Here is a 27118-nt window from a genome sequence, read left to right on the forward strand (position 1 = left end):
CTATAGTACATTAAACAATAACATGCAGTGTGTCTTGATTTGTATATGTTCCTACAATAGTTTATTTGCTTGATTTTGCAATAAGGTCAGTACACGGTTACTGTGTGGTTTACCGACCCACTGCTAACAGTAATTAACATATGTAAAGAAGGTAAAAATGTCCGATTTCAGATTGCAAACAATTTATGAGGCATGTTTGACTTTTTTTTACTCTTTATTTCAATGTTTTTCCTGTTTGAAAGTGACATTATTAAGAGTGGAGTATCAGTACAAAACATGTAACCTAGTGCAGTCACTTGGGAATTTTTTTTTTTTGAAATTTTTAGTTTCCTATAAAATAAATCGGGACATTGCCTAAAAATTTAAAATAAATTGGGACATATTAGTCTTTCTATCGGCTTTTTTTTACATAAGTGGGTTTTTGGATGTTTCTGAACCATAATAGTAAAGGCTAATGTGGCACTCCACCTGTCGTGTGGTTAAAACAAACCAAAAGGACATTTAGTTTACAACAAAAATATTTGGGGGATAATTTAGGATCTCACAAATCCTCTCCATACATTTTTTTAGAATTATCAAATGTGAAAAGGACATTGTTTAAAGAAAATATAAATAAAAATATTCTTTTGAAAACACAAATCAAACATATATAGAAAAAGTAACAAATACACATATTTCAATGCAAAAGTTACTACTTTCGATTACTTAAACAATGTCTCAATGACATTTGATGTCATTTCCTTTTTCTTTTATTAAAAAAAAAACCTCTCCACACATAATACCTTACTTTTTTGAATAGGTCAAGAGGTAGGACTCACATCAAGAGACAACTTCGACATCTCAAGTAGGTGGACGCCCCAAAAGACTCTTATCCTATGTCGCGTACTTCAGAAAAAGTCTATTGTAAAAAAGGGAAAAAATATACGAGAGAGACAACCAAACCAAAACCCTTAAAAACCAAAGACAAAAGAAAAATACAATCCACCATCGAAAAGTTCTATAATTTTCCATCACGTCCTCCTTTTCCACCACCTCCTTTTCCTCCACCGGGAATGGGTAATTTGAATCCACCACCACCCACTTTTCCACCTTTACCACCCTTTCCACTGCCACCCCCTTTTCTATCGCTACCCCACCATCCTGTGCCCCAGCTTCGCTCCTTCTTCCATGCATTGTCAACACACCCTTTTCCTTTCCGGGTTCCACTTTGGTGCCATAGTTGTGTGCCATTGGTGCCATTGGTGCCATCTCCACCACACACACACACATCACACACACATCCCCACACCCATCAACACACATCAACGGCCAGGATTGCACCAATGGCACCAATGGCACCCAAGCAATGTCATGGAAGTATTTTCCTTTCCACAATGACCCTTTATTCCATCACCATACCCGTCATTGTTTTTCCCTTTGTTTCCATTCTAGATTGCACCTAAGCCCGACCAGTATGCACAACAATCAACTCCAATGTTAGTATTTGATTTTTCTATTTCCCAAGCTGAAAATAAATATTTTTTTATGTGTAAATATGTCATTGATCCATGCACTTTCACCATATTTTGGCGTTGGTCTTTATACTTTGTAAAAGTTTTACTATTGGTCATTCTGTTAAGTCCAAGATAAAAAAAACCAACGATGTGCCACGTTAACCAATCATTCCACGCCACGTGGCACACTAAAAGACAAAAAAATATTCCAACTCTTTTACTATTATTTGATTCATTATTTTTTGACTTAAAAATATCATTAAGCCATCCACTTTCGATACTTTTTGATATTGGTCCCTGCACTTTTTGATAAAAATCATTTTTGTTCATTAAAAAATTAAAGCTTTTTATTGAGAATAATAAAAAATATAAAATAATTTTAAAAGAATAATTAAAAAATCATTTTTTCTCATTAAAGAAACATAATCATGTGGACCAATTATTTTTTAAAAGAATAATTATAAAATCATATTTAATCATTTAAAAAGGTTTTTCTATTTTCTTTCTTTATAATTAATCTCAATAAAAATAATTAACAAGATAATAATAAAGTATAATAGTAATATCATTCAAAGTTTTTTAAAAAGTGCAGGGACCAATATAAAAAAAAAACTGAAAGTTCAAAGACGAATGATATTTTTAAGTTTAAAAATAATGAATGAAATAATAATTAAAAGTTGAAATACTTTTTTGTCTTTTAGTGTGCCATGTGGCATGCAACGATGGGCAACGTGGCACACCGTTAGTTTTTTTTTTTTTTTTTTTAACTTGGACTTAACGGAAGGACCAATAGCAAAACGTTTACAAATCATAGGGTCCAATGTGAAACAAAAAAAAATGTAGGAATCAGTGCCGAAATATGGTGAAAATGTAGGGACTAATCACATATTTACGCCTCTTTTTTATTAGATATAAACAAAAGAAAAAATTCCCACCACCACCCTCGTTTGTGTTTCTATCGCCGCCTTGCAATATTGTACCTCTGCCTAGCCAGTTTGCATATTCATGTGCCCTAATATTTATCTTTGATTTTTTTGTTTCACCAGCTGCAAATATAAAAGACCTCTTATTAAATATAAAATAATAAAACGATTATGCATATATGAAAACTATTTTATATCTATACATTGTTTACCTTCGGAAGGCATAATTGCCACAAAAAATATGAGAAGTAGTGCATGAAAGCACACAGAGACAAACAACTTGGTTTTCATCCTTATTACAACAAATTGAGAGTATCTTATCAGATATGATGAACACAATCAAAACTATATATATAATGATCATGAGACACTAACAATAAGTCAAAAACTATATATAATGATCATGAGACACTAATTACAAGAGGACCTAAAAGAACATGATTAGATAAAATACATTGTACAGAAAAAAAGATAATATATCTTGATCAACAAAAAATATAGAATATAATATTTTATTAACTAATTGCCAGGATAACTGGTCATCAACAACTATTGAGCAATGAAAGGTTAAATCGGGGAATGTTTGTTAACCAAAGTAAGCAAGAATCGAGACAATGACAACTAGCAAATCACAATGGCAACGAATTCTCGTCTTTTTAAAATAAATGATAATCATTGTGATGAACAAATTGTTGTTTATTCCATATGATCTATACCATGCCATATGATCTATACCATGCCATACGTCGGTCCTTAAAATTTACTAAAAAAATAGTTTATAAAATAAGTTTATTATGTAAGACTGAATTATTTTGTTATGTATGGCTGAATTTTATTGTCCATGAGATTTGCTTTGTGAGTTGTGATAAATACTTTATACTTTTGCATCGATGTTTTTGTGCTATTTATTCCTTATGGATGTTGATTTAATATGCGTTTTATATAACATTTAACCAAGTTTACGAAGACATATGATTTATTTGATGAATAATAATTTATGTAATATTTTTCTATTAAAAAAAATGTGATATGTAGCTTTATTTTTCATTGCATCTATTTTTTTGAAGAAAAAAATATACATTTTGAAATACGGGTCGGGCTGACCCATTGGACCGTGTAGCTCACTACAAATTAGGTTGGACTCAATTTTGGTGCCCATCAATCATGTGGGTCGACCCACTCCAATCCATTTATATTAGCTGGCTCACCGAACCAAGGCGAGTGGGGTTGGACTGGTCTATTTGACAGCTCTAGCCACAAGCAACCGACAAACAAGCTAATAGATCTAGTTTTTTTGGTCGAACCTTAGGCTTTATTTAGACAGAGCGAAGTGAGAATGAGTTTAATCTTAATATTGTATATTTGAGACTATACTCTTCCAATAACATGTTAACTTATGTGAGTTTACATTATCTTCTAAAGAGCCAACACTAACATGGGCAAATTAAGTTCATATGATCTTATTTGATCGTTGATCACAAGTCATCTTACATTATTCTTAGCTTGTTTTTCAATTTATTTTAGTAGGCTTTACCAGCAAACCAGAGGAGTATTATATCAATTGCCTATGATTTCGGAACATTTGTAATGTTTTCTATATTTGAGTCTGTATTTTTATTATTCTCGAAACATAGCAATTTTAGGGGTCTTTTTGAAGTAAAACACGAACAAATTAAGTAAATCAGAAAAATCAAGACCTCAGAAGATTATTGGGCTTTGGGAAGATGAAGAATGAAGATTCAGGAGGCCTCATAAGACTTTACTTAGGGAGGAAGTCAGTTCCCAATGTCCAAGACAACTTAACAACGAAGAAAACACCTCAACATGCGAAGATTATCGAAAAATAAAAAAGTGACACACTAAGCGCCATTCGCATGGCAAAAGCGCCTGGCGCATGGAAATGGAAAATGAACAACTAAAGTGTGCATGGCGCACGTTGTGGGGCGCCTGGTGCATGAAAGCCCTAGGCACATGCGCCAGGTGCATGGCTCTATGCGCGGGGCGCATGGTTCCTTGCGAAAAAAGTATCTTTTTTGTGACTTTTTCACCCCTGGAATCCCGTGTTTTTAGCCCAAGTTAGGTGGAAACTTTCCCTATAAATACAACCTTCCTTATTCATAATTTCTCGCTCAGAACTAGGGAAGTTCAAGAGGAAGGCTATTCGAGGAGCAATGGAGGAGATCTATCTTCTCCTATCTTTTCTAGGGTATGTTTTTATCTTTTTGTATTTTTGTCTTAGTTATCATGTGTAACTAGATATCTATAGGTTAGGGTTATAAGATGAATCTCTGTTTAGTTTTGTTGGATAATTATTTAATTTAATGTCGTTTTATTTTAGTATATTTTTTGTTCTCTATTAACTTTTATTATGATTAATTTATTTTGGTGAGGTGCAACCCTAAATTAGATACTTAGGTTGTGACAGTGCTTAACATTGTTATTACTCTCTAGAAGCTTATATCTTGATATTTATTTCCTTATACTAGTAACTATCTGTTTAGGAAGTAAGTGATTAGTAAACTAGCGAAAGATACCGAAAGAGAGTTGACCTTAGTAGTAAGTACTTATGAGCTAACATTACTAATATTGAGTAAAATCTGCTAAACCTAGGATGTAACTAGTTTAGTAATTAGGGAAACAAGCACCGAGGGGAATAAACCTAGATAAAACCATTGTCCTCGACCCTTAATCTAGTGAACCTAGGATGTAACTAGTTTAGTAATTAGGGAAACAAGCACTGAGGGGCGGGAATAAACCTAGATAAAATTATTGTCCTCGACCCTTAGGTAAGGTAGACTCTGATAGGGCTCCCCGTTTGTAGAACTACTTAGGGGGGAAGGAGAGTGTGTTGAGTGTCCTAATATTCATAGATGGGATGACCTAATGAAACATTGCCCTTCACTGCCTTTGGAAAAACTGGAACGCCAATTTAAGTATATGTCTCAATTACCTTTGAATTAACAGAGTGAGACTAAATTGACAAACGGAGATACAATTAAGGTACTAAAATGAAACTTTTATTAATTTGGGGACCAAAACGAAACTTGAAAATTAATTATGGGACCAAATATGTAATTAAGCCTTATTTATATCATCATATTCATTATAATTATGCATGGCCTACGTTTGAACATGAGGCTGCACTACATGAATCATATTTCTTTGCCCTTATTGGCCATTAATTTCTTCTGGGGTAGCTACTCCTAATGTCTGGTTAAGTCTATCCGTTTGTGCTGCCATAATAATGCATGTGCTATTAATTAATAACTTTCATTAACAGTGTTATAACCCCTCTCATTTGCTGAGTAAACATATCATTTCCCATTTTATATCTTTAAGTACATTAAACAATAACATATAGTGTGTATGTACCTACAATAGTTTATTTGCTTGATTTTGCAATAGGGTCAGTACACGGTTTCTATGCGGTTTACGAACCCACTACAAACAATAATTTTTTTTGACCCAGGAAGGTAAAAATGTCCGATTTCAGATTGCAAAACAATTTATGAGGAATATTTGACTTTTTACTCTTTATTTCAAGGTTTTTCCTGTTCGAAAGTGACATTATTAAGAGTGAAGTATCAGTACAAAACATGTAAGGAATACAAAAAAATGAAATTTCAAGCAAAAATGTAACTTATTATTCCTTATTCAATCAGTAAAATCTTTAAGATATCCACTATCAACAAGAAGAAAGTTGTGGTGCATATTAATGTATTATGTGTGATATAACTAAAAGGTTCATGCTTTGTGTTACATTTCTCACAACATTGAATATTGTATCAACATGGAATACATCTTACATGTAAATGTGCTAGTTCTGTATGGAACTAAACTTTCCCCACACTTCATCCCACATTTCTTTATCCATTGACGCCCGTATTTCCACCGGAGCCTCCCATGTTTCCACGTCCACCCCCTTTTCCACCGCCGGGAAAGTGTATGACATGTCCTCCGCCACCTCTGTTTCCAGCAGCAGGAGAGTTTACCACATTTCCCATGACAGGAAAGTGTACGACGTTTCCATTGTCCTCCTCTTTATTACCGTCAAGAAAGTTTATGGCATTTCCACCACCACACTCGTTTCTATCGCCGCCTTGCAATATTGTACCTCTGCCTAGCCAGTTTGCATATTCATGTACCCCAATACATTGTTTCCCTTCGGAAGCTATAATTGCCATAACAAAGATGAGTAGTGCATAGAAGCACACAGAGATAAACAACTTGGTTTTCATTCTTGTTACAACAAATTATGTGATGTACACAATAAAAAACTATATATATAATGATCATAAGACACCAACTCTAAGAGTACCACAAAGAACTTGATTAGATAGAATACATTATACGGTAAAAAAATGATAATATATCTTGATCAACAAAAAATATAGAATAGTAGTATAATATTTTGCTAGCTAATTGTGAGGATAATAGGCCATCAACAACTATTGTGCCATGAAAGGTTAATTGGGGAATGTTTGTTAACCGCGGTAAGCAAGATTTCAGACAATGGCAACAAATTTTCATTTTTTTTTTTAGAAATATGATAACCATTGTGAAGAACAAATTGTTGTTCATTCCATATGATCTATACCATGCCATATTTTTAAGAAATTGATATAATATGTAACCACTTTTTTTTCATTTTTTTAAGAAATTGACAGCTCTAGCCACAAGCAACCAACAAACAAGCTAATAGATCTAGTATTTTTGGTCAAACCTTAGGCTTTATTTAGACAGAGCGAAGTGAGAATGAGTTTACTTTAATATGGTACATTGGAGACTATACTCTTCCAATAACATGTTAACTTGTGTGAGTTTACATTATCTCCTAACGAACCAACACTAGCATGGGCAAATTTAGTTCTGAGCATAGTCACATAATTCGCGGTTCTCTTCGGTTCGCGGTACGGGTACGGGTTCGCGGTACGCACTATAAGAAGAATTCGGTACGTACGGGGGTATGCAGCTTCGGTACGCGTCGGTTCGTAGTACTAATACTATCAATTATAGTGTAAGCTATCAAAGGTAGAATATTAATAACTATATAAAATTTAAAAAATATTATTATCATTATATACATTTTCTGAGGCAAATAATATAATATTTTTTTAAGGGAATATTGCAGCTGGATGTGTCAAATACGATGGTAGTTGAAAATCATAAATGTAGCAATTCCCCTTGATTTTTCACAAAACAATTAATGTATTTTTAATAGCTTTTCCCAAAACAATATATTAATTGTTTGTTTCAGCTCCCTATGAATCGGGTAAATAATATTTTTAATACTAAATTCATTCTCTCCTTCATCGAGAGAAAAAGTAAGCTTAAATCCACTTCCAAATAAATGATTTTCTTCTTTCAAAAATAAAATAAAATAAAATTGAAGTCTCTTGCTGCTGAACCTTTCGTCTCCAACAAAAGTAATCATCTTCATCAAGAGACAGCACACTCCTTTCTTCCTCTATCATGCATGTTTTTTATTAACTCCTTGTTTTTTCTTCCTGAATCTTTCATTCAACCAGAAATTACGTCTTCAGTATCTTTCTCAAGTCTTCATGTTGAAATTCGATACTGGAAAGACGGAAATTGCAACATCTTTTCTTGGTTCGCTCTTTCATTTATCTGGTACGCTGTCTGCTGCGAATTCTACAGAGAATTCAGACGAACCGGTTCGCAAAAGTACCGCGAACCGGTTCGCACGAACCAATTCGCGGTTCGCTAGCAAGTTAGCGAATTATGTGACTATGGTTCTGAGTTCATAGATCTTATTTGACTGTTTAACGAGCTCTCTTAATATTAACCACATAATTGAATTCAGCTCTTTCTTTTTTGGTTTCAAGAGCCTAACGACGAAATTCACATGCACTAAATACATAAAATTCTGAGGTCGAACCCTCAACTCATAATATTAAAAGTAAAATATTATGAAACACTATGATGCTTTTAATGAGCACCAATTGCCATTTGTATTCATGTGATAGTAGCATTTTCTTGAAAAAGAAAATTGGGTGTTAATGTTTAAATGACAATATCAAGTATTGAAGGGGAGAAGTTTCGAAAAAATAACTGATAAAGTTAAAAAAGAAAGTTGCTTTCGGTGACTTTTCCGAAAGAAATTCTCATACATTCTTTCATTTATAAAATGGTGCACAAATAAATTTCACTATTAAACAAAGTCTATAACAAAAGATACTTATATTTTGAATTTTTTTTAGTGATTGGCTTAACTTTTGCCTAAAAGGAGAAGACAAATTAATATTAAGCTTGGCCAAACATACTTGTAAAACATAAAAAAATCCATAGTGAATATACTACCATATTATTCATTCCTACATGTCCTATAAAATATGTTTTGGTTAATCCTAAATGATATATTAATAGAGTAGTGCACCCTATCGGGATATTAAGGAAAAAAACTAATTTTAAATTGTTAGGAATAATAGAAGAAAATGCTATATTTCTAGAAAAATAACATCAAGAATTCTTCAAGAATAAAGAATAGTCAATCACAATGCACTATTTGCCACAATTCAAGGAGGTGTGGCTGAAAAATAGGAAGTGGACAAATAAATCATCCAATTAAAATTTGTCAACTATTTCTTGAAAAATTCTTGAAGCTTTCCAGAGAGTTATTCTATCGTGATAAAATTTTTTTTTTGAGGGAAGTATCGTGATAAAAATTATTGATTTGAAAGCAAATTTTGATGGATCTTCCATGCACCCAATATCTAGTTTGCTATATATCGTCAGAAGAACGTTGGAGTCACACAAACAATAACAGTGCAAAAAAAAAAAAAAAAACTACATTGATGAAGATATAAATGGTAGTTTATTTTATATATAGATAATAATCTAAAAGAGACTAAAAACTACACTAAAATTATTATAATAACAAACTAATTTCTTCATTCATTTCTTTGTCCCAGGACTTATAAAACAGTGCAAAATTTTGATTAAATTGTGGCATTTGCGTCATATGTGAAGAAGGTAAAAATGTCCGATTTCAGATTGCAAAACAATTTATGAGGCATATATGACTTTTTACTCTCTATTTCAAGGTTTTCCCTGTTCGAAATTGACATTAAGAGTGAAGTACCGTTTGGTCCTTCACAAAAACATGTAACCTAGTGCAGTCACTTGGGAAAATAAAAATGAAATTTTAAGCAAAAATGTAACCTAATACTTTTAATTATGTGTGGTGCATATTATTCCTTCATGCTATAACTAAAAGGTTGATGCTTTGTGTTACATTTCTTACAACATTGAATACTATCAACATGAGATACATCTTACATGTAACTGTGCTAGTTCTCTATGGAACTAGACTTGCCCCACACTTCATCCCACATTTCTCTATCCATTGCCGCCCACATTTCCACTAGAGCCTCCCATGTTTCCACGTCCACCCCCTTTTCTACCGCCGGGAAAGTGTACGACGTTTCCTCCGCCACCTCTATTTCCTACAGCAGGAAAGTTTACCACATTTCCACTGCCGGGAAAGTGTACGACGTTTCCATTGTCTCCTCTTTTTGACTGTCAAGAAAGTTTATGACATTTCCACCACCACACTCGTTTGTGTTTCTATCGCCGCCTCTCAATACTGTACCTCTGCTTAGCCAATTTGCATATCCATGCACCCCAATATCTATCTTTGATTTTTTAGTTTCACCAGCTGCAAATATAAAAGAATTCTTATTAAATATAAAAGAATAAAACAATATAATTGTGCATATATGAAAACTATTTTATATATATACATTGTTTCCCTTCGGAAGACATAATTGCCATAATAAAGATGAGTAGTGCATAGAAGCACACAGAGATAAACAACTTGGTTTTCATCCTTGTTACAACAAATTAAGAGTATCTTGTGAGATATAAACACAATAAAAAGCTATATATATATATATATATATATATATATATATATATATATATATATGTTGCGGATTCGATGAGAAAACACACCAATAACAAACTTGATGTGTGGAGCAAGGGATAATTAAGCAACCAATATCAAAGTGAATTACAATTAAACAAGCAAAAGTAGAAAAACAGCGAGAGAAAAGCAGAGAGAACACAAAAGAATCTGTTTACCCAGTTCGGTCCAAATTGACCTAGTCTGGGGGAGAGAGCAGCCCTCCGTTCCACTATATGATGAGTAACGTTACAAAAGAGATTTCAATGGGTTACAAGAATAAGTCTCCCGCCTAATTCTACCCAAATCCCAGCCTCTTCCCGTAACCAAGAGACTCAATCCTAATAGTGTTTCCCAAGGTGAATCAACCTTCAAACCCTAGTTTGTTGCCAAGAGACAAACTCTATACAAACCCTAGTTTGATTTCTAAACCCTTGTTTCAGCCCCCTCTATCTCTCTCAAAATAGTCTGATACAAGGCCTATATTTATAGTAAAAGAAACTCCCATAAAATTGTAACAAATCTGGCCCAAAAATACGTTTCTGAAAAATAACAGCACGCGAAATCGGCCACCGATTTTCCAAATCGGCCACCGATTTTTCCCGAACAGAAAGCCTCCCAAAAGGCAGCCAAAATCGGCCACCGATTTTCCAAATCGGCCACCGATTTTCCAAATCGGCCACCGATTTGTACTTTCAGCAAACATCAATTTTGGCCTCCAAACTCCAATTTTGAGTCACTTTCACAACAATCTCCACCTTGACTCCAAATTAGTGATGATGCCCATTTAACATCAACACCTTGCTGCTCTTTCCCTTGCTTCCCACTACACCAAGTAGCTCCACAAGTTTACACCTTAATCTCTTCAATCATCGGAATGCCTTCCGCCCCTTTGAAGATCCTTGTGTCCAAACTACTCAAGGAATTTCAGGTAGTTCCACAAGTACACACCTTAACCTCTTCAGCCATCGGAATGTCTTCCGCCTTCTCGAAGATCCTTGTATCCAAACTACACTAGGAATTTCAGGTAGTTCTACAAGACTACACCATACCTCTTCAATACGAGACATCTCCCGCTTCCTTGAAGATCACCTTGCATCCAATCACCCTTGGACTTTTAGGGTAATTCCACAAGCCGTGCTATACATTCTTCAACCTCCGGAATGCCTTCCGTCTTCATGAAGAAAACCCTTGCTCACCACTAGAGCATAGCACCCAAGGTCCTCCATAGTCGTACCACTCCCGGTGTGTTCAACTCCACCTAAAGCTGAGCTTCCAACCTCTCAACTAGCAAATGAGTACATCCCACTATGTCTTCCTTGAACCTCCACCTCAACCGGTAGATCATGAGTATTCTTACCACCGCCTCTCCAGGCTGATGTTGAGTGTTTAACGTCTCTCCAGACGATCACCGCTCTACCAGGCATCACCCCCAAGGTGAGAAACATCACCTTCATCCTCCAAACAGCACACCATCAAAGCACCTGCATCCTCATAACCCTCAGAGACAATTTGTACGGAATTACCATTAATCTCCAGACAATCCTTCTTGAAGTGACCCATCTTGTTACACTTAAAGCATTTAAACTTTGTCTTGTTACTACTCTTTCCTCGGTTACCTCTACCTCCACCATTCCCTCTTGAAACACTTAGGCCTTCCCCGTTTTCATCAACTCTCAAGTCCTTCGACTTAGTCAACTCCTTGGTTCTCAAAGCCGCTTGAACTTCTTCCAAGGTAACAGTGCCTTCTTTTCCATAGAGCATGGTATCTTTAAACGATTCAAAAGATCTAAGTAGAGCACACAACAAGAGTATAGCTTTATCTTCATCCTCAAGATTCACCTCAATATTCTCCAAGTCATCAAGGATTTTGTTGAACTCCGTAAGTTGCTCCATGATGGCCTTTGACTCCACCATCTTGAATGAGTAGAGTTGTTGCTTTAGGAATTGCCGATGAGCCAAAGACTTTGTCATATACAAAGATTCCAACTTTGCCCACATCGATGCCGCGGTTGGTTCCTTTGCTACTTCTCTCAAAACTTTATCTCCGAGGCACAAGACAATGGCACTCCTGGCCTTGTCCACCATCTCGGTCTTCTCCGCTCGTGTCATGGTGACCGGTAACGAACCTTCACCCTTCAAAGCTTTCTCACACTTTTGCTGTATCAACACCGCTTCCATCTTTACCTTCCATAACCCAAAATCGTTATCTCCGGTAAACTTCTCAATATCCCACTTCGAACCCATGGTACTTGATTATCCTTTGACCTTTGCCCCACGGTGGGCGCCAATTGTTGCGGATTCGATGAGAAAACACACCAATAACAAACTTGATGTGTGGAGCAAGGGATAATTAAGCAACCAATATCAAAGTGAATTACAATTAAACAAGCAAAAGTAGAAAAACAGCGAGAGAAAAGCAGAGAGAACACAAAAGAATCTGTTTACCCAGTTCGGTCCAAATTGACCTAGTCTGGGGGAGAGAGCAGCCCTCCGTTCCACTATATGATGAGTAACGTTACAAAAGAGATTTCAATGGGTTACAAGAATAAGTCTCCCGCCTAATTCTACCCAAATCCCAGCCTCTTCCCGTAACCAAGAGACTCAATCCTAATAGTGTTTCCCAAGGTGAATCAACCTTCAAACCCTAGTTTGTTGCCAAGAGACAAACTCTATACAAACCCTAGTTTGATTTCTAAACCCTTGTTTCAGCCCCCTCTATCTCTCTCAAAATAGTCTGATACAAGGCCTATATTTATAGTAAAAGAAACTCCCATAAAATTGTAACAAATCTGGCCCAAAAATACGTTTCTGAAAAATAACAACACGCGAAATCGGCCACCGATTTTCCAAATCGGCCACCGATTTTTCCCGAACAGAAAGCCTCCCAAAAGGCAGCCAAAATCGGCCACCGATTTTCCAAATCGGCCACCGATTTGTACTTTCAGCAAACATCAATTTTGGCCTCCAAACTCCAATTTTGAGTCACTTTCACAACAATATATATATAATGATCATGAGACACTAAATATAAGAGGACCAAAAAGAACTTGATTAGATAGAATACATTGTACAGTAAAAAAAAGATAATATATCTTGATCACCAAAATCTCCGAAAAAGATAGATGCTCTCAGTGACTTTTTCAAAAGAACATTCTCATACATTCTTTCATTTATAAAATGATGCACAAATAAGTTTTACCATTAGATCAATATATCCCCTTTGGATCAAATTAAATGAGATATGATATGTCTTGTTGATCCAATAATAATAAAAAAAAAACAAATATGTGCATGATAGGTAAGGCTATTTTACTTTTCCTCAATAGACAAAGTCTATATCAGAAGATACTTATATTTTGAATATTTCTAGTGATTTGGCTTAACTTTTGCCTAAAAGGAGAAGACAAATTAATATTAAGCTTGGCCAAACATACTTGTACAAGAAAGCTCTTAAATTTCGAGGCACAAAACTCCTTGGTAATCGTCCATATCTCCTCGGAATGCCAATTTTTTCCGAGGAACTCATGTCCTGAAAAAATAGTTGGTTGCAATCCAATCACTGAGGAAATTTCCTAGGAACTTTTGTTTCCGAGGAAAAATGTCCTCGAAATAGTGATTTGACAGCTGCATCGCAGACTGACACATCTGAAAAGGATGTCACTAAAGTGACTAGTATTTCCGAGGAACTTTGTCCTCGGAATGTATTTAATTTTAAAAAAAAAAATTATAATTATTTTCATGGGTGCCAAAACTTTTGAATTTCAAATTTAAAAGACCACCAATATTATTTTCAAATTTCAAAAAAGCGCCAATTTTATTTTCAAATTTCAAACAACAAATTTCAAATAACCCAACAAACAACATAATTTTACTAGTTTTTCACACTAAAAAAAAAAAAACTAAATTTTCACTACTTTCACACTTGCAGGAACTTATTGTTCAGTTTATCACAAATTTTGCGTCAATTACACAATACATAAAAATAAAAACATGATGTGTACCAAAGTAAAATAAAAACATGTTTAAACATAAAAAAATTGAGGTTATTCTTGATTGAATACAATACAACATAGATAATGCACAAAATTGAACATAATCGAAACAAAATCAAAGAAGTTTGTAACAACAACACAGATAATGAACAAAATGGAATAAGTGTGTAACAACATACATAATGAACAATGGAGATCATGTTATTTTTTTTTAACAGCATATTATATATATGAAAAGAGCTTCCACAAAGATAGTGGGATGAGCTCAAAATTACACAGGAGAATAAAGCATATCCTCACGCCCCCATCGTAACAGCACCTACCAAAACTACATAAACCCCTCCTGCTACAGTAAACGCTTAAAAATACAATCTCAGCAGGACAAAATTCGGCCAGCAAAACAACACAGATCAAACCTCCCCTAAAGAACAAAAACACAAACAAAACATGCGATTCTTGTTACCACGAAATCAAATAGGGAAAAAAGGAATTCAATTAAAAGGCAAAAATGGAATTTTGGGGGAAAAAGGGTTTTGTGGCTTAGCAAAAAATAAAAAACGAAAATGGAAAATGTTTACTTACCTTGATTCTTTTTAGCTTCTATTGAAGGATTTGAGAAGAAAAAGATACATGCAAAACTTCAATTGCTAAAAAATGAAGGTTTTGTGAGGTATGGGTGAGAGAGAGCATGGTGTCGTAGTTGAGAGAGAAGATGGAGCACGTTCAATTTTTTCTCGGAAAACCTTTATTTTAGCGAGAAACAAGGTTTCCTCGGAATTTTTTGGTCGGAATTACCTTCATTTTTTGTAAAACATAAAGAAACCCATAGTGAATATATTAACATATTATTCATTCCTACATGTTCTATAAAATATGTTTTTGGTAATCCTATTGGGATATTAAGAAAAAACTAATTTTAAATTGTTAGCAATAGTAGAAGAAGAGAGAGTTATACTATCATGACAAAAATTATTGATCTGAAAGCAAATTTTGATGGATCTTCCATGCACCCAATATCTAGTTTGCTATCGTCAGAAGAACGTTGGAGTCACACAAACAATAACAGTGAAAAAAAAAGACTAAATTGATGAAGATATAAATGGTAGTTTATTTTATATATAGATGATTATACATTTTGCGTGCTTTCAATTGTAATTGAAAAATGAACGTAACAACCAAATATTAACCTAATGTTGGTAACGATTCAGTGAAATAAAAAAGCCAATGGTTTCATTTTTGGTGACAACTAAGGTATCAATGAAAAAATGGTGGATAATTTACCTCAACCAATAAACATTCATATTTTTTAAGTGGTATCCATGAACTATCTTGACCCCACCAATAAATAGCTCATTTTCATTGGTTGGCGGGTAAATTACCCACCATTTTTCAAAGGTAATCTAGAAAAAACCTTCATTTTTTTGGGTTAAAGGTAAATGTACTTATTCTCTCTAATTGCATTCAATTAACTTGGAGAACCAAGGAAAATAATTCTTTGTCAAGGAGCCATGCAAAAACTCACTTTGAGCGCTTCGTCATTATCAATTTCCCTTAATTATGTGCAATACCTAGCTACGTCATTTTTTTTTTGTAATGAACAACTTTTTAGTTGTTCATTAATGGAGAAAATAATAATCTAAAAGAGACTAAAAATAACACTATTATTATAATAACAAACTAATTTCTTAATTCATTCCTTTGTCTCAGGACTTATAAAACAGTGAAATATTTCAAACAAAAGCCTTGCCAAAGCCGGCCTTTTGTCCGGCAACGAGGGCATATAATTTGCAAAATTTTGATTAAATTGTGGCATTTGCGTTATAACACCCTTGGAATTATTAGCTATTTGCTTGGGTAAGTATTTCAACTCAAAAGAAAATTGATTTAGTTTCTTCTATGTTGGAAAGATGATAAGACTTTATCCTACTTTTACCCCTTGGAACTTTGATTTTGAAAGAATCTTAGTAAAAATTAATAATATGTGATTTCTAAGTTATGAGTGTAATATGTATAAAGCTTTATATCTTTATAGTTTTTGATACTTGTGTATCTCTGTCCTTCTAGTATTTTATATAGCTTTACTATTGAAATCAATTGTTTTGTTTAAAAACTTAGCATACCTATCTGCCTTGTGATTAGGAATCTTGATTATTAAGAATTGCATGTTAGAAATTTAAAATGCCCATTTGTTCAACCTTGGTATAGTTCCAATTGGAGTTTGAGTGTACCATAGTAATTTAACAGGATCATTTTTCCTTCCTTTACAAGTACATGTTGAAAGTTTGAGAATTTATTTAACATCAGATTATTGGTAGAATTATCATTTAAAGGTGAATTATGATTAGTGGACTAATCATTGTTTATATTTTTTTATTTCCCATTGTTGCTAGTGGGTTCATGTGATGCAACTTCGTATATTGGGAAGTTATGCAAGTTTGTGATTGCGTGCCATGTTGTATTTTTTTTTCAATTGTTGTTTATTTGTAAATTGTCTTATTAGTGAAATAATAGTTTCAGTATCTGTTATTCTGAGTATAGATCCCTAACTGATTGGTTTATGCACATTGTATGTGAAGATCACATTCATTATTGTTTGTGTCCTGCTGATGTTTATATATTATACATTTTGCATGTGTGTCATATCAATTATTAATATGGCAACGTTAAGATTTATATTATCAAACGTGCTAAATGTATTGCTTAACTAAATATATGGCTGCCATTAGGTATGGCAACAAAACCCATACCCGTGGTTACCCACCCGAACTAAACACAATTTGACGGGTTTTCCCCGTTTTGACTGGGTTTGGGTATGAGTTTGGGTTTTCCCCGATTTCAAAACACGGGTATGGGACGGGTAACGGGTATATAGGTACCCACCTCGAACCCATACCCAAACCCGTCCCGAATGCAGAAAACTTCTTTATGTTGATATGCCTCGTTATTTTCTTTGTTATTGCCGTGTTATAAAAACTACTATTGATATTTAAAGGAGCAACTAAATCAATTGGTCTAACAAATGTTAAAGTGAACATATTGTTGGATAATGCATTACAATATTTCTCTAGGGGTTGCAAAAAAAACTTCTATTTTCTATGTAAAAAAATTATTCAATGCGAGGATGGGGATGAGGCGGGGATACCCGAATCCGTCGGGGACGGGGATGGGGTTCAATTTCTCATCCTCGTTGGGTATGGGTAGGGTAACGGGTAAGTATATAAGAATCGGGTATGGGGACGGGGAATGTAAAACCCGTTCCCACCCCGCTCCATTGCCATGCCTAGCTGCCATCCGGGATTGACTACCTAGATATAACATTGTGTATTAGTTAATGACGTAAGTAAAGGTAATTGATTGTTGTGCAGATTATAGTTTGAGCAATTTTGAGGACAAATATTTTAAAAAGGTGGGGAGAGTGTAACATCCCCAACTCTTTTTTTAGACTGTTGACAAAAAACTATATATATATTATATTGTTGGAACACTAGTTAATTCTAGTGAGAAAAATTGGAAAGAAAGAAAACACTACGAGAAATTAGTGTGTGGGTATGTGACTTAAAAATGTCCCACATTGGAGAGTCACCCCAACTAGTAAGTGTTTATATAAGGGTAGGGTGACCTCCAAGGGTGTGCCCTTGGGGTACCCATTTTTGTGAACGGCTGAACGCTTACAAAATATATATATCACGCGCGCGACGACGACGCCGTCCGACCGGCCGGGCCGGGCTTGGGCTTGGGTCGTGGGTCGTGGGTTAAAAAATTGATATACGAAAGCGTACGCGAAACAAATTGATGTGTTACAATCCGACCCGATCCAGAAACTTTGATATACGAAAGCGTACGCGTAACAAATTGATGTGTTACAATCCGACCCGATCCAGAAACTTCCAGATATTTCCAATTAAGAAACAAAACGCCTTTGCTTAAGGATTAAGCAGACTTAATCCCCAAGTCACGCGTAAAACGCGTTTGCTTAAGGATTAAGCAGACTTAATCCCCAAGTCACGCGATTTTTTGTTACGAACTCTGCCTATAAAAGGAGAGCTCGCCCCACTCATTATTCACACCAAATCTCACAGTCGATGCTTCCTGTGCGGTTTCTCTCTTCTCCCTCCTATTTGTGTTAACGAATCATTCTTCTGCTTCTACTCCTTTCTGTCCCTTTCGGTTTTGAATAGAGCGGTTACGTACCGTATCGAGTGGCTTCGATCAAACGATTGAACCATATTTTGAGGTGTAATTCTCGAGCGACTATATACTGTGCAGTGTATACTCGTAACAGTGATCTGGGCTGTTTTATTCTGGAGACGGCGTGGTTGATAGTCTACCTTGCACAAACTAGGGTAGTGCCGCGAAACGTCTTAAAGAAAGCGACCTGGTCGTGACTCACCCAGTAATTTCGTTCGGTATAATTTTTAAATCGAAAACAACAATTTTAAGACGTTTCTGAAACCATGAATACCAACAACGGAATTACTGTCTCTAGAACAGCTGTCGACTTCAACAAACCGTTTAAGTTTCACGATAGTAACTTCAAGCGTTGGCAAACAAAGATGATGTTTTTTCTAACTACGAAAAAGGTTGCCCACGTCTTGAAGGATAACTTACCTGTGATACCATCGATGTCGGTTCCTATGGAAACGACTAGTAACGGTAAGACAACAGTGGCTATAGATGCTTCTATATCTGCAGCAAATGCTGAGTTGGAAAGGCTTACTGCCGAACATGATGAAAAGGTGAAACAGGCTGAAAAGGATATACTCCTCTGGCAAGAAGAGGATTACATGTGCAAGAATTACATATTGAACTGTCTTGCGGATCATCTATATGATATGCATCTGATTCATAAGACAGCTAAGGATGTTTGGGATGCTCTTCAGAATAAATATAACACTGAAGAGGCTGGCTCAAAGAAATTTGTTGTGAGCCGGTACCTAAACTATAAGATGAACGACGAGAAAAAATAGAACCTTTACCGAGTTAGTAGTTGCCATCATGCTTAATTCTGGTGCAGCGCCTCATTGGTGGGGGGAAATTTTATTAACTGTTAGCTACGTGCTAAATAGAGTACCTAAAACTAAGAACAAAATTTCTCCTTATGAAATTTTGAAGAAAAGACAACCAAATTTGTCTTACATTCGAACATGGGGCTGTCTAGCCTATGTAAGGATTCCTAATCCCAAGAGAGTCAAACTAGCAAGTAAAGCATATGAATGTGTATTCATTGGGTATGCCATGAACAGTAAAGCATATAGGTTTTATGACCTAAAAGCTAAGGTGATCATAGAATCAAATGACGCCGATTTCTATGAAACGAAATTTCCCTTTCTATCAAGAGATAGTGGGGGTAATAGTGGGGGCGCAAATATGAACACTACACCTGATCACACTCCGGTGATTAAGGATAGTGATAAGAACATCATAACTGTTGTAACAGAACTTCGAACAAGTAAGAGAGCAAGAACTGCTAAAGAGTATGGACCTGAATATGTGGTCAATACATTAGAAGAGGATCCATCAAATCTTAAGGAAGCTCTGTCTTCCTTGGATGCTGACCTATGGCAAGAAGCCATAAATGATGAAATGGATTCTCTGCAGTCTAACGAAACTTGGCACTTGACTGAACTGCCTCCAGGCTGCAAACCAATAGGTTGTAAATGGATTTTGAAAAAGAAACTGAAACCTGATGGAACTGTTGATAAATACAAGGCACGCCTTGTAGCCAAAGGTTTCAGACAAAGAGAAAATATAGATTTTTTCAATACCTACTCACCAGTTACTCGAATCACATCCATAAGGGTACTAATTTCCTTGGCTGTTGTTTATAACTTGATAGTACACCAAATGGATGTGAAAACTGCTTTTTTAAATGGTGAGTTGGAAGAAGAAATCTATATGGAACAACCTGAAGGTTTTGTAGTCCATGGTTAGGAAAGCAAAGTATGTAAGTTAGACAAATCTCTGTATGGTCTAAAATAAGCCCCTAAGCAATGGCATGAAAAGTTTGACAACTTAATGATTTCGAATGAGTTCAAAGTGAATGAAAGTGACAAATGTATCTACTACAAGTATGATAAAAACATTTGCACTATCATATGTCTATATGTAGACGACCTACTCATATTTGGGTCAAACATTCCTACCATAAATTCTGTGAAATCACTGTTGAGTAACAACTTTGATATGAAGGACCTAGGAGAAGCTGATGTAATTCTCGGCATCAAGATTACTAGATCAGATAAAGGAATTTCCTTGGATCAATCTCATTACGTTGAGAAGATATTAAGGAAATACAACTACATTGATTGTAAACCTGCAAGCACAGCCTATGATCCAAGTGTAAAACTTTTTAAGAACACTGGAGATGGTGTTAGACAAACTGAATATGCGAGCATCATTGGCAGTCTCAGATATGCCACTGATTGTACTAGACCCGACATTGCCTATGTCATGGGACTCTTATGCAGATTTACAAGTGGGCCAAGCAAGGAGCATTGGCATGCTATTGAGAGAGTCATGAGATACCTGAAAGGGAGTATGACATTAGGACTGCATTATCAAAAATATCCTGCTGTACTTGAAGGGTACAATGATGCAGATTGGAACACCTTGTCGGATGATTCCAAAGCGACCAGTGACTATATATTTAGCATAGCTGGAGGAGCTGTTTCTTGGAAGTCTAAGAAGCAGACCATTATGGCTCAGTCCACAATGGAATCTGAGATGATAGCACTAGCTACTGCTAGTGAAAAAGCAAGTTGGCTAAGATCCTTGCTACCTGAAATCCCTTTATGGGAGAAACCGTTACCGGCTGTGTTAATTCATTGCGATAGTACCGCAGCTATTGCAAAGATTAAGAATCGTTATTACAATGGTAAGAGACGACAGATAAGGCGAAAACACAGCAGGATTAGAGAGTGTATCTCTAATGGAGCGGTGAGAGTTGATTTTGTACGTACGAATGAAAACTTAGCTGATCCTTTGACGAAAGGACTTAATAGAGAGAAAGTCCGAGAAACATCCAGTAGGATGGGACTAATGTCTATAGCCCACTGAATGATGGTAACCCGACCTATATGACTGGAAATCCCAAGATTTAGGTTCAATGGGTAAAAACAAGTCATGAAGTGGTAGAACATGCTATGAGAGAAAGAATATAGAAAGCATGATCCTGCAGCGAAAGAAGGATGAGGTAATAGTAACTCTTAATGAGATCTATACTCTATGTTGAGTGGGGTACACAGCTACAGGAGTACCCTTGATAGACTCACCTATACGAATGAGGAACTTAGGCCGGTCCTATGGAATTACGAGGCAGAATTCCTAGAGCATTCGTTAAAACCGGGATACACGTGCAGGGCCTTATAAATACGCACGGGCTTTTAGAATACACCTATGAAAAGGTTTGTGTGTGGATTCTATGTCTGAGATAGAGTTCAATGCTGTAAGCAAATCTTATGGAAATCTTTTGGTTCAAGTTGTTGGCAACACCTTTGTATATTAGCAAATCTTATGGAAACGTTTTACGTTATTTCTCGAAATCATTTTGAAGTCAAGTGGGGGATTGTTGGAACACTAGTTAATTCTAGTGAGAAAAATTGGAAAGAAAGAAAACACTATGAGAAACTAGTGTGTGGGTATGTGACTTAAAAATGTCCCACATTGGAGAGTCACCCCAACTAGTAAGTGTTTATATAAGGGTGGGGTGACCTCCAAGGGTGTGCCCGCTTACAAAATATATATATCACGCGCGCGACGACGACGCCGTCCGTCCAACTGGCCGGGCCGGGCTTGGGCTTGGGTCGTGGGTTAAAAAATTGATATATTTTTTTGTCACTTGAAAAATGTTAAATTAATTTTTCATTATACGAAAGCGTACGCGTAAAAAATTGATGTGTTACAATCCGACCCGATCCAGAAACTTCCGGATATTTCCAATTAAGAAACAAAACGCGTTTGCTTAGGGATTAAGCAGACTTAATCCCCAAGTCACGCGTAAAACGCGTTTGCTTAAGGATTAAGCAGACTTAATCCCCAAGTCACGCGATTTTTTGTTACGAACTCTGCCTATAAAAGGAGAGCTCGCCCCACTCATTATTCACACCAAATCTCACAGTCGATGCTTCCTGTGTGGTTTCTCTCTTCTCCCTCCTATTTGTGTTAACGAATCATTCTTCTGCTTCTACTCCTTTCTGTCCCTTTCGGTTTTGAATAGAGCGGTTACGTACCGTATCGAGTGGCTTCGATCAAACGATTGAACCATATTTTGAGGTGTAATTCTCGAGCGACTATATACTGTGCAGTGTATACTCGTAACAGTGATCTGGGCTGTTTTATCCTGAAGACGGCGTGGTTGATAGTCTACCTTGCACAAACTAGGGTAGTGCCGCGAAACGTCTTAAAGAAAGCGACCTGATCGTGACTCACCCAGTAATTTCGTTCGGTATAATTTTTAAATCGAAAAACAACATATATATATATATATATATATATATATACATATATATATTTTGATTATGAGTTAGTGGTTGAGTATTAGACCAAGTAGAAGAAGAATGATGTTCACACATAGTGTTTAGCTGAAAAACACCAGTAATTTATCGATATAACCCCATTGGCAGTTAACTGCTAATGAATTTTTAACCGACGGCTGTTAACAGCCGACGAACATTTTCGTCTTTAACTTGTGTTTTTCAGCCAAACCTAAAGTGTCAACAACAATCTTCCAAGTAGAATGTTAGTGTCCCAAGCCCAACTCTCAAGTAGCCAAAAACCAAGAAAGAAACCAGATGAAATTGTTAGATTTATACAATGACATTTTAGTAATTTGTGAAATAATAAATAAAGAATTATAGAGGAAGGGAAAGATGGGAACGGGAAAAGAAAAGAAAAGGGAAGAATGGAGAAAAGAGAGAAACGTGATGCAGGGATAGAGAAGAAGAGGGAGAGGCAAAAAAAAGGGCGTGAGAGATAGAAAGGAGGAGAGAAAGAAGCTTGAAACCATAGCCTACATGTGAGAGGAGGGCAAGAAGAAACTAGGAACAAGAAGGTAAGACAAACTTTAATTTCCCATAGTTTTTGTTTAAGTAAACGCTCTTAGCATAACCCATATCTTCATTTCTATTGCATGCATGGTATAACATGTGGGTATTGATAAGAAGAATTGAAGATGAAATAGAAGAGTTTTTGTGGGAATGGAAGCTAGGGTTTCAAATTGGGGGAAAAGAAGAGGAAAAATCAAGCTTTGGGTTTAAAATTTTCAAGGTAACATAGAATCAACTCCTTAAAACCTCTCCAGGGTGTGCTTGTAATTGATTTATTGAATTGAGCTTTTTGAAAGAACTAGGGTTTTAATTCATGATTTTAATTTGATTGAATGTTGTTGTGATATGACTTTTGTTGCTTACAAAAAGAATTATTTTTGATGAACTAGAATCCTGAAAATTTCTGCACAAAACAGGTTCAGTGCATGATTTTTCATAATTTATTGAAACGATATATTTTGACGGGACCAATTGCATCATGTTCTTATGTTAGCTAACTGCCTTCAATAAAATCTAGAAAAATTTTCAGACTTTGTATGACTGTCCGTTTATAATTTTTATTGATTGCAATTTTGGATTAATCCTATGTTGATCAGTTTGAATGTATGATTTTTCCTGAATTATTTACTTGGAATTTTGATATGGGACCAACTGCATCGCTTTCGTATGCTAATTGGTTATCTCCAGTAAATTCTACAAAAATGTTTGATTTCGTTTTATATATCATTCATGGTTTTAATTGATGGATAGTTTTGCAAAAAATTCTGGTTGGTACTGATTTAGTATTCCATGTATATTTTCATGTTTTATGATTTCCTATAAGATATTCAATGACAGATACTATACTAATTAGTGATGGTTGATCTAAATATAAATTCTATGTGAATTTAGACTGCTTTGTCTTGTCCTTTTAAGTATTGAATTGTATAAGTTGATGTAATGAAATATTAAAGGTAATTGGTTGAAATTGGGGATTAAAAACATACTTTGCGTATGAATGTTTCTTATGTATATATATTATATAGTATATTATACATATTATAAGTGAGAATATATGGTCATTCCTAGCTATTCGGACTCTCCGCTCTGTCCCAAGGCGGTCATGTGCATGAAGGGCAAGCGAGGACAGTCACTTGCAGGAGTTAATCCATCCTCCATACATGCCAAATAAAGTTTAACTTGCAGTAGCCTGATCAGCTTTTTATTGAGTTCTCGAATTATCTCACGTTCGGGAACCCATGAGTTATGTAATTAAATAAAGTATTACATTTTAGATTGAAATTGAGTACGTCAATTCACTTTATAAAGGATTACATTTTAATTCCTTTGTTGAGATTCCTGTAATGGTTAAAAGTATGATAAGTATAAGACTCGTCTTTAAGTTAAAGAGAAACGTTCTAGATTGTTTTTCTTAAATTCTATGTTACTGAGTTTTGCTCACTATGTTTTTAGGGTGACGTTTCCAGGTATATAAGTGCACATTGGAGGACTGAGGAGTATTTGTAGCTCGTCATCCATCCATGTCTCAGTCAGAATCGGATCAAGTTGAGAGTTAGTTTTAGGATTTTGATGTCAGATTTTATTGTAAAATTTAGTTTTTTTTAGTTGTAAACTTTTCACTAAAGTTTTTAAATAGAATAAAAGTTCCTATTGACAAAATATTTCATTCAAATTTTAACCTAAATTTGGGTTTTACAATTGCAAAAACAAAAAAGTGTGTGAACGTTCACGATGACCAAACTAGAGACGAGCACAAAAAAACCTGAACCTGGATCTTAAAAACTGTCTTATGAATCTATCTACCAACACTTAAGTATCGACTAACCAACAACTCAATGCGACAAAAATGACAAAAACACGAACCAACGACCATCAAACGAACTAAAACACAAAAAAAATCTATAAAGCGTTGATGACAGGTCATCTTACGTTATTCTTAGCATTTTCAGTCATTTTCAATAGGTTTTAGCAGCAAAAAGGAGGAGTATTAGAACGATTGCCTATGATTTTAGAACATTTGTCATGTTTTCTATATTTGAGTTTGTAATTCTAGTTTTTCCAAAACATAGCAATTTTAGGGGGTTTTTGAAGTAATTCACGAAGAAATCATGCAGATCAAGTACATCCGAAGATTTGTGAAGACTTTTTTTTTTGACAGAATGATTTGTGAAGACTTACGAAGACCAAGAATGAAGATTCGAGAGGTCAGGGTCCATTATTTATTTTACATTTATAACAAGATTAATATAGTGCGACATGGATAAATCACACACACATATGTGTGAGGAGGCAAGAATACATACAACAAATATAGTAGTCTAGTTTTCCATGGAGGCTTTCCCTACACTTGACTGGTGTCCCTAACTGTCACCTCCATTTTTTTTTTGGTAGACGAAATGGCAAAACCATTATAAACTCACAAACATGAGTGGAGGTGTCGGAGTTCGAACCCCGGTTAAGGCGTCCGACCTAACAATTTCGGCATTTAGCCAGTTGAGCTAGGACTTGCGGACCCTTTTGTTTATCACCCCCATTTCTACTACTGTAAAAATATTTTATAACATTTCCACCACCGACCCTTTTTCCATCATTGGTTTCCTTTCCACCATCGAAATGTTCTATAACTTTCCACCACCTCCTTTTCCTACACCGGGAATGGGTATTTTGTATCCACCACCGCCACCTTTTCCACCTTTACCACCCTTTCCACCGCCACCCCCTTTTCCACCGCTAGCCCGCCATCATGTACCCTTAATATTATGATCTTTATTCCATGTTACATCGACATACCCTTCTCCACAATGACCCTCTATTCTGTCACCACATCCGTCATTGCTTTCCCCTTCGTTGCCCTTCTAGATAGCACCTACCCGACCAGTATGCACAACAATAGTTAGTATTTGATTTTTCTATTTCCTAAACTGAATATAATATAAACAAAATAAAAAAATTCCCACCACCACACTCGTTTGTGTTTCTATCGCCTCCTAGCAATATTGTACCTCTGCCTAGCCAGTTTAAATATCCATGTACCCCAATATTTATCTTTTTTTTTTGTTTCACCAGCTGAAAATATAAAAGACTTCTTATTAGATATAAAAGAATAAAACGATTGTGCATATATAAAAACTATTTCCTATATATACATTGTTTATCTTCGGAAGGCATAATTGCCACAAGAAATATGAGAAGTAGTGCATAGAAGCACACAGAGACAAACAACTTGGTTTTCATCCTTATTACGACAACTACTTAAGAGTATCTTGTGAGATATGATGAACACAATAAAAAACTATATATATAATGATCATGAGACACTAACTGTAAGAAACAAATTATATATATAATGATCATGAGACACTAAATATAAGAGGACCAAAAAGAACATTATTAGATAGAATACATTGTATAGCAAAAAAAAAAAAAAAATATATCTTAATAAAATAATAAATATAGAATATAATATTTTGTTAACTAATTGCGAGGATAATTGGTCATTAACAACTATTGAGTAATGAAAGGTTAAATTGGAGTCATGTCCCTTCATTTATTTTATTAGGGATGGCAAAGCGGACGGGCCCGCCCGCATAAGCCAGCTCAAAACGGGACAAACCGAGACGAGTCAAATTAAGTGACCAAGTCTAAAATCTCATCCCATCCCGTTTAGTGGCGAACAGACGAATTGGCGGGTCGGTCCGTCAAACAAAAAACTTTTTTTTAGAGTAAAAATCAACAACTT

General features: G+C 35.4%; 2 long non-coding RNA genes and 2 pseudogenes across 3 annotated transcripts; 1 reads left to right on the forward strand and 3 right to left on the reverse strand.

Moving 5' to 3' along the window:
- Positions 1–674: 674 nt before the first annotated feature.
- On the reverse strand, positions 675–2996 carry LOC146924295 (uncharacterized; annotated as a pseudogene).
- A 6957-nt stretch (positions 2997–9953) lies between these two features.
- On the reverse strand, positions 9954–15548 carry LOC146924296 (uncharacterized). Its single transcript, XR_015010091.1, has 3 exons — positions 14918–15548; positions 13778–14756; positions 9954–10094 (listed from the first exon to the last, which is right to left on the reverse strand). It is a non-coding gene; the product is annotated as an uncharacterized LOC146924296 (long non-coding RNA).
- Positions 15549–23201: 7653 nt separating this feature from the next.
- Positions 23202–25038, forward strand: LOC146924297 (uncharacterized). The gene is made up of 2 exons (XR_015010093.1): positions 23202–23599; positions 24832–25038. It is a non-coding gene; the product is annotated as an uncharacterized LOC146924297 (long non-coding RNA).
- A 526-nt stretch (positions 25039–25564) lies between these two features.
- Positions 25565–26696, reverse strand: LOC146924298 (uncharacterized; annotated as a pseudogene). The gene is made up of 3 exons (XR_015010092.1): positions 26523–26696; positions 26337–26435; positions 25565–26245 (listed from the first exon to the last, which is right to left on the reverse strand). The product of XR_015010092.1 is annotated as an uncharacterized LOC146924298 (transcript).
- Between the last annotated feature and the right edge of the window lie 422 nt (positions 26697–27118).

The sequence above is a fragment of the Medicago sativa genome, chromosome 5 (genome assembly GCF_051527215.1).
Source record: "Medicago sativa cultivar Bolivia chromosome 5, Bolivia_mono, whole genome shotgun sequence".
Taxonomy (NCBI): Eukaryota; Viridiplantae; Streptophyta; class Magnoliopsida; order Fabales; family Fabaceae; genus Medicago; species Medicago sativa.